Raw genomic sequence first — 9271 nt, 5'->3', positions numbered from 1 at the left:
CATTAAGACAAATCTTAACAGCTGGGACATTACGTACCACACCAATCTGCATTTGGTGAGATACACTGGCCCCGGGTTGGACGACGGCGAGTTTAAACGTTGAATTTATTACCGGCTCTTTTTCGCCGTTACACACATGAAAATGAATTATGCTTATACGTGTTTTATTGTGGAAAGTTGATGCTGGGTAGTATTTTAGTACAATGGGAGTTTCAGATGGTCTTAAGGGATCTATACGTTGTATATAATCACTCCAAACTCCGAGTGGAGTCGTATAGTTACTACTATTTTACTCCTGAATAACAACTCCGAATGTCGAATACTCAGCTTCGACTATAATGACACAATTCGACCATGGGGTGAAAAAGTAAGTTTCCAAGGAATGGAAAAATTCAAGAGTTATTATTATTATTATTATTATTATTATTATTATTATTATTATTATTATTATTATTATTATTATTATTATTATTATAACTGAAGCCGAATCTCATGTGACTGGGTTAGCTAATTTCCAAAAAATCGTAATTTTTTTTTTAGTGTTTTAAAAGTGGAATAAAAATTCAGTTATGTTTAAAACTATTGAAACATAAACGGTTTTTTCGCGTAATATATGAGTGCAGTTATCAAAACGACTTTGATAATTCTGATAATTCTTTATGATGATTATTATTACAAGAAAATTGCAGCAACAGTAATGTTGCTAATATTCAGTGAGGAAATACAGTCGGTGTTAAAGAGAGCTAAGGAAAAGAAGATATATTAATCATATTCATAAAAAGAAAAGAAAACGAACCAAGAAAAGAAGGCAATAATAAATAAATAAATAACATTATGAAACATTAATACTGCCTTCTGGGCATCAGTGTGGTGACTGTGGTCTGCTATTCTGTCATATTTCTTACCCTCCCAAAAACACAGCTCTCACATAGCTACATATAGTATATATATGTATATATATATATATATATATATATATATATATATATATATATATATATATATATATATGTATATATATATGTATAAATATATAAATATATGTATAGCCTATATAAAAATATATGATATATATATATATATACATATATATATAAATATATATATATATATATATATATATATATATATATATATATATATATATATATATATGCATATATACATATATACATATATATATACAAATATATATTCCGTTTTTATTTTCTATGTAACTGCCGTTGTTACTCTGTGTACAAATGTTATATGTGAGCTTTCAATAAATCAGTATGAAATGTCACATGTGGTTTCAGTAATTCCAGTCCTATTTAACAGCGAAACACGAGAGAGAGAGAGAGAGAGAGAGAGAGAGAGAGAGAGAGAGAGAGAGAGAGAGAGAGAGAGAGAGAGAGAGAGAGAGAATTATCATCTGGGCATTGTATATAGAACAATGAAATCCCATAATAAAGGAAGGAAAAAAAAAATGTACATTAAACACCAGGAAATAATTTTAATCCATATGCAATTCATAATTTATCAAATAGATAACAAATAACAAATACAAATAAATGTGTCATTGATAAGATACTGAAATATACAAACGATTGAGTTATTAAACTACTGGCAATCTCGAATATGGAATTATTTTCAACAACGTCCAATTAATCTGCATAATTCTCTTGGATGTCAGCGAGACTTAATTATCAGTAGAAAGTCCCTTAACCAAGCTTTCAATTGGCGCTTAAGTTAAAGTTAACTCTCCACAGAAAGGTATGCTGAATTTTAATATACCTCGTGCAATGATCCATAACTATTAATTCTAAAATCTGACTATAACTAACATAGTTTGGAAAAGCGTCAAAAATCATGCTATATTTCTATATCAGAACTTCCTAAGAACTTCCTATATCAAGTGACGAAAATTCATACGGATTTTTAAGCACAATGTTAATTCGCTGTATTCCTGGCCCGTATTTCTTTTTGAAGAGCAAAAAAGTTATATAACTGCAGTCTCTAAACCCTATCTTCTTCAGGGTTTGCAAGACGAGGAGGATAGCAAATGGACCCTCTAATATTTAACAAACTTTATCAATGGACAGACACAAAAATGGCTATGCATTTAAAGCACTTACATACAGAACAGACAAAACCAATAGAATAAATGCCCTCTGCCGCTATGAACAACCAACGCGGAATTTCACAAATAAAGTTATATTAATAATTTTTGAAAAAAAAAAATATTATATATATATACACTATATATATAAATATACGCAGCGGTCATCCTGTTACGCTGGATTTGTTTCCCAAATCAGCTGATTACTCGGCTGAATAAGCACCATTTACATGAATGCACTAAACCAGCCTGAAAGTAAACGTTCCGTTACAATGACCTTTGGCCCAAATTAGAAAAAAAACAGAATGATTTTATTTTTATTTTTTATTTTGAGATTTTTTTTTATTCGTCGCATCCCCTTGGTTACTGATTTTATTTATTCCTCTCATTAAGATCTTCTTTTATTATTGCATTCCCTTGGTCACTTGGTCTCTGTGGGTTAGTTGGTCTGAATCCAGAGACCCATACCAGGAACCTTATTCATTTCAACACACACCTTACCACCAGTTAATTGACGCCTTTGGGCAAAAGGCCGGTGATGGCATAAGGCCACTTAATCCAGCCCTTCTCGACCCTAACCAGAATCGGATATAAAGCTATATAGCATGAGAAAGCTTCTCTAAGTATTCTGAAAAAAAAAAGTAAAAACTGCGCCGAAGGTTTTCTGTACAGCCACTACAGCGTATAACCAAGGCCACCGAAAACAGATCTATCTTTTGGCGGTCTCGGTAATATGCTGTATGAGTCGCGGCCCATGAATCTTTAACCACGGCCCGGTGGTGGCCTATCCTATACCGTTGCCAGAAGCACGATTATGGCTAACTTTGTAACCTTAAATAAAATTAAAACTACTGAGGCTAGAGGGCTGTAATTTGGCATGTTTGATGATTGGAGGGTCGATGATCAACATACCATTTTGCAGCCCTCTAGCCTCGGTAGTTTTTAAGATCTGAGGGCGAAAGAAAAAATGAGGACAGAAAAAAGTATGGACGGACAGACAAAGCCGGCACAATAGTTTTTTTTTTTTTTTACAGAAAACTAAAAAACAACGCTAATTCAACGGCGAGTTTAGCATACGTTATGGATGAAAGAAACTTTTTTTTTGAAATGTTTATATTCTGCCCAATAAATATTTGGGCCACAAACGAGTTTCATGGGAAATAAAGTTAAAGTTTGGTAGTTTCATTTCTCCCGCAGTGGTCTGTTGCCTCCGGGCCGGACGTCAGCCGGGGTTCTTCATTAAGAAGTAATAATGTGAACAAAATATAATTATTCAATTCTTTAAAGACTAGAATTGGTTTTCGCTGGCATATCATACGTCTCCTTTCTACGAGGGAGAGAGAGAGAGAGAGAGAGAGAGAGAGAGAGAGAGAGAGATCCATACATTGAATTAGAAAGCTCTCTCTCTCTCTCTCTCTCTCTCTCTCTCTCTCTCTCTCTCTCTCTCTCTCTCTCTCTCTCTCTCTGTGGAAAGCATACAGGAATATCGAGAAAGTTCTACAGTAAAACAATGGAAATTCTCAAAAAGCATTACACTATTCTCTCTCTCTCTCTCTCTCTCTCTCTCTCTCTCTCTCTGTGGAAAAAAAAGGCCTCATAAGCATACCAGGAATATCGAGAAAGTTCTACAGTAAAACAATGGAAATTCTCAAAAAGCATTACACTATTCACAGCAATGTGAAAAAAAAAGGGCATACCAGGAATATCGAGAAAGTTCTGAAGTAAAACAATGGAAATTCTCAAAAAGCATTACACTATTCACTTTGCTAACTCTCTCTCTCTCTCTCTCTCTCTCTCTCTCTCTCTCTCTCTCTCTTACGGTGACCTGAAGCCTATCATATATACTGAATGGCAACAATTTTCCGAAACAATGGAGGCAAAATTTCCTATTTTTCTTTGGTTTCAAAATAATAACTGTACTGTTCTGTGTCTGTAAAGGCCTCCCACAGAACACGGAGGAAAATGGTGGAAATATACACATACAATTGAATTGAATATAGAATTTAAGCAAAGGCCAAGCACTGGGACCTATGAGGTCATTCTGAAACGGAAATTGATAGTAAAAAGGTTTGAAAGGTGTAACAAGAGGAAAACCTGTTAGGAGAGGGTGGAAAGTAAGATGGAAGAAAGAGAATATGAAAGGAGGTTCAGTAAAAGGAACGAACGGGGTTGCAGCTAGGGGCCGAAGGCACCCTCCAAAGAACCTTAAGTAATGCCTACAGTGCACCGCATGAGGAGCACTGAAGGCACTAGCCCCTACGGAGAATATACACATACACAATTACATATACTCGGCTCACGTTCAATAAGTTCGTCAGTTGTTCCCGAATTTAAAATAAACGGATGTGGGGGTTGCAACTTCATCCTCAAAGACTGGCTGAGATGCCAAAATGCTGTATTCTTCTAATGCCACTGTTTCCGTAAGTCCCCAAATATTCGTCAAAGTCTTATTGGACAAATATAAGAAGTCTTCCAGACAGCTTTGAGCAATAAGCCATTCTTACAAAATATCTTTCGGTGCAAATATAAGATTTTAACTCTGAACGCCAGAATGAATAACAAAAGAAAATAACAATAGTCCTAAAATAATAGTCTTAGAGTCCAAAATAATAGTTCAACAGTCCTATGGTGCAAAAAAAAAAAAAATAGTCTTAAATGCCTTCTGAATATATATTTTTTTGCGTACCGTCCTCTGACGAGTTAACATCTTTTCAGATATTTCGTTGAAAATCTTGGAAAGGAAAATGGGATTTTCTCAGCGAAAAAAAAAAAAAAATTCCCTCCAAGAAAGGAAATTTTCTCCTGAGAAAGACTTGCAGGAAAAATAAAAAAAGAGAGAAATGAATTGGAAAAAAACGGAACACAGAAAGTGTATGGTAAAAGTTAAAATGAAAGGGAATTTAACAACCAAACGTTACGCAAAAAATATGATAAACGTCGAATCAAAAGGTAAATTTAACACAGAAAATGTTATTGTAAAAGAAAGACCTGATTAAGAAATATAAATTAAGCATAAAAATATGATAAATAAAAATGATACAGTAAGAAAAAGCGGAACACAGAAAAGTATATGGTAAAAGTTAAAATGAAAGGGAATTTAACAACCAAAAATTACGCAAAAAAATATGATAAATACTGAACAAAGGGTAACCGTAACACAGAAAAATTAACTGTAAAAAAAAAACACCCCGATTAATATAAATTAAGAAACAGCAGTTATAAAAAAAATTATTTAAAACATGGAAAGAAAGTCATACAAATGCAAAGAGTTGTTTAAATTAGGCTCTGGCCTTATGCCAGCACGAGCTCTTGATTCTAGTGAAGCCCGTAAAAATGGAAAGAAAAAGCAAGATAAAAATAAAGATTGAACAAAGGAAAGGTAGAAGGAAAACAGAGAAGACGAGATAAAGACTGGTAGAAAGAAATAGGAAAGAAATGATAAAAAACTGACAACTGAAAAGGGATTAACCGAACGCCCTATGGAAAAATGCAAAAAAAAAAAAAATAAAAATAACAAAAAACTAATAAAAATCGAAAAGGAATCAAGGTTTATTATCCAGACACCAGGTGTGGGGGCGTTGAGGGGGGGGGTTAGCTGAGACTGGGTGTAGGTGGGTGGGTTTTTGGGGAAGAGACCTGATTGTAATCTATCTATACGTCAACACAGATCCTGTACAAAAATTTCAATCTATATGCTAAGCCTTCTGCATATCCCTATGGATATTATATATATATATATATATATATATATATATATATATATATATATATATATATATATATATATATATATATATATATATAATACATATATATATATATATATATATATATATATATAATACTGTATTTATAAATATTCAAGAAGGTAATACATTTTTGTATCATATTCTTATGTAAAGTTTTTTATCTTTTTTTATCCTGTGCTAATTTCCTTCGAAATTTGTTGCACAAGAAGCTTAGACGGTCACATAAACAGCAAGTGGGTCTTCCCCAATCTTGTTTCTCCCGTTCAGCTTCATTTTTTTCACTTTCCCTTCCAGACTTCTAAACTGGTATTCTCATTTTTACTCTGCCAGGTTAATTAACTTGAATCCCAAGGGTTAGATTGTTATTTTTTAATGACCTCTGTACAGGTATTTCTTCCACAATCTACCTGAGATATCTTTATTAGTTTCCAAAATATTCCTTAATAATTAACAGGGCTAATTATCTTTCAAACGATACCCGAAGAAACTGGAAGAGATTTGGGAAATGGAGAGAGAGAGAGAGAGAGAGAGAGAGAGAGAGAGAGAGAGAGAGAGAGAGAGAGAGAGAGAGAGAAATTAAGGGGCGTTTCAAATTTCTATTTTCTCTTCGAAAACAAACGATATTCCATTTCGGACTTAAAACAAACGACTGAGAGAGAGAGAGAGAGAGAGAGAGAGAGAGAGAGAGAGAGAGAGAGAGAGAGAGAGAATTACAGTCTTATTTTATTTTATATAAATATACTCAACGGCTGACAGAGGCAGACTCCTCACAGAAAACGGGATCTCCCAATCGAAAAGAAAACGAGCAGACGGCTCCTTTTAATCCTTCAGGGTAAACTCGCCCCTTTTTCGGCACGAAAATGTCGAAAGCCTTTTCCTGAACCGGAGACATCCCGGGGACAGAATTGGCTATTAGAGCTGTGTCAACATTTGTTTACTTAAATAGCTTCGAACATCAAATGCAGCCGGCGTAACTTAAATAGACAAGAGAATTCGCAGTAATTGGCTTTTTCCTTCTGTGACGATGAAAGCGTATTTCTTTTCTCTCGCCAGATTCCGGATTATTCTCTATCAATAAAAAAAATTATTTCTTTGATAAATTGATTTTTTAAAAATTATTTCTTTTCTCTGGCCAGATTCCGGATTATACTCTATCAATAAAAAATGATATCTTTGATAAATTGATTTTTTAAAAAATTATTTCTTTTCTCTGGCCAGATTCCGGGTTATTTTCTATCAATAAAAATTAATAAATTGATTTTTTAAACAATAAATTGCATTATTTAAAAAATTTTTTCTTTGATAAACTGATTTTTAAAAAAATTATCTCTTTTCTCTTGCCAGATTCCATATTCTATCTCAATAAAAAGTTTATTTCTTTGATAAACTATGATAACAAAAATTACTTCTTTTTTCTCGCCAGATTCAGCATTATTTTCTGTCAATAAAAAATTATTTTGATAAACTGATTTTTAAAAGAATATTTCCTTTCCCTCGCCAGACTCCATATTATTTTCTATCAATAAAAAATTATTCCTTTGATAAATTGATTTTAAAAAAATTGAGCTACGAAGAATAGATGAAATCACAGATGGTGCCAAAAACACAAAAAAAATTATCATATTAGTTTGGAGACTTTTGTAACATATGGGAAGAGACTTTTTGCCGACATGATAAATATTCTCATTATACAGAGATGTATTTTACAAAATGGTTTTCTACAAAATGGAAACAAGTGTGTCCCGTTATTTTTATGAACTAAGTTTCCAAAAATGGCCATCTCCAATCTATCTCCATTTTTTTTTTATTAGAATTTAGCTTTTTCAAATTTTTACAAATAATATATGTATATATATATCACATATATGTATATATATATATATTTACATATGTATATTTAAATATAATATATATTTATATATATGTATGCACAAATATATTTGTGTCTATATATTTATAAAATTATTATTATTACACGTTTATATACAGTATGTGTCTATATATATATATATATAAAATTATTGTTATTGCACGTTTATATATGTGCTTACTAATAAGACAGAAATATCTATCAATGAAATCTAGATAATACATGAAGTTCCAATTAACGGTGCCAAAATATCTTTATATTACCCTCCATTCTTTCGAAGCAGACAAATTATCGAAGCCTCGAAAACAACGTGGAGAATTTTTGAGTCATTTTAGTCATTACAGGATTAAATGACACCCGATATTTCTCTTAATGATTGCAGCTCTCTCTCTCTCTCTCTCTCTCTCTCTCTCTCTCTCTCTCTCTCTCTAATTTTTCTCTAATTTTTTCTTCGCGGACCGAATTGGGAAATGATTAAGAGGGAACTGGTTAGAGGGTAACTCTCTCTCTCTCTCTCTCTCTCTCTCTCTCTCTCTCTCTCTCTCTCTCTCTCTCTCTCTCTCTTAATTTTCCATCGCGGACCAAACTGGGAAATAATTAAGAGGGAACTGGTTAGAAGGTAACTCTCTCTCTCTCTCTCTCTCAACTTTTCTCCGCGGACCAAATGGGAGAATGACTGAGAGGAAAACTGTTTCATAGGATAGGTCTCTCTCTCTCTCTCCCTGATTTTTATGTTTTTAATTTTAGCCTTTTAATAATTATTTTAACTACAAGAATTCTTTGTAATGGGACGTGGTCATTCGCGATTGCTTCTGTGATATATATTATACGTACCTGGTATCTTATAACTCAATGGACGTTGTTTATGTTTCTTAAATATGGCATGTAGAATAACCATTGTAATATGGAAATAAAATTTTTTATTTGATTTGATCTGAGTTTGACTCTCTCTCTCTCTCTCTCTCTCTCTCTCTCTCTCTCTCTCTCTCTCTCTCTCTCTCTCTCTCTCTCTCTCTCTCTTGAAAGTTATCAATGAACTCAATCACCTTGACCCATTTCATTGACTGACCTTCTGCCTGGGTCCTTCTTGTCCATTTCTCTAAGTTTTGTTTTTTCATGGTGGTGAGAGAGAGAGAGAGAGAGAGAGAGAGAGAGAGAGAGAGAGAGAGAGAGAGAGAGAGAGAGAGAGAGTCAAAGAGAGAACTCAAATTCAAATAAAAAAGATCAGAAGAAAGAAATAAATTCCCATTAAGGAAGCGAAAATGTTCCACTTCGCCTTTCTATTTTACATGCAATACCTACAAAACGGATGATACATACATACACACACACATATATATATGTATATATATACATTCATATATTATAAACATAAAGTATATATATATATATATATATATATATATATATATATATATATATATATATATATATACAATATATATATATATTATAGAGAGATATGTATATACATGTACATTCATATATATATATATATATATATATATATATATATATATATATATATATATATATATATATATATATATATAT

Source organism: Macrobrachium rosenbergii, chromosome 47 (assembly GCF_040412425.1).
Source record: "Macrobrachium rosenbergii isolate ZJJX-2024 chromosome 47, ASM4041242v1, whole genome shotgun sequence".
Classification (NCBI taxonomy): Eukaryota; Metazoa; Arthropoda; class Malacostraca; order Decapoda; family Palaemonidae; genus Macrobrachium; species Macrobrachium rosenbergii.
This window is presented reverse-complemented; position numbering follows the sequence as displayed.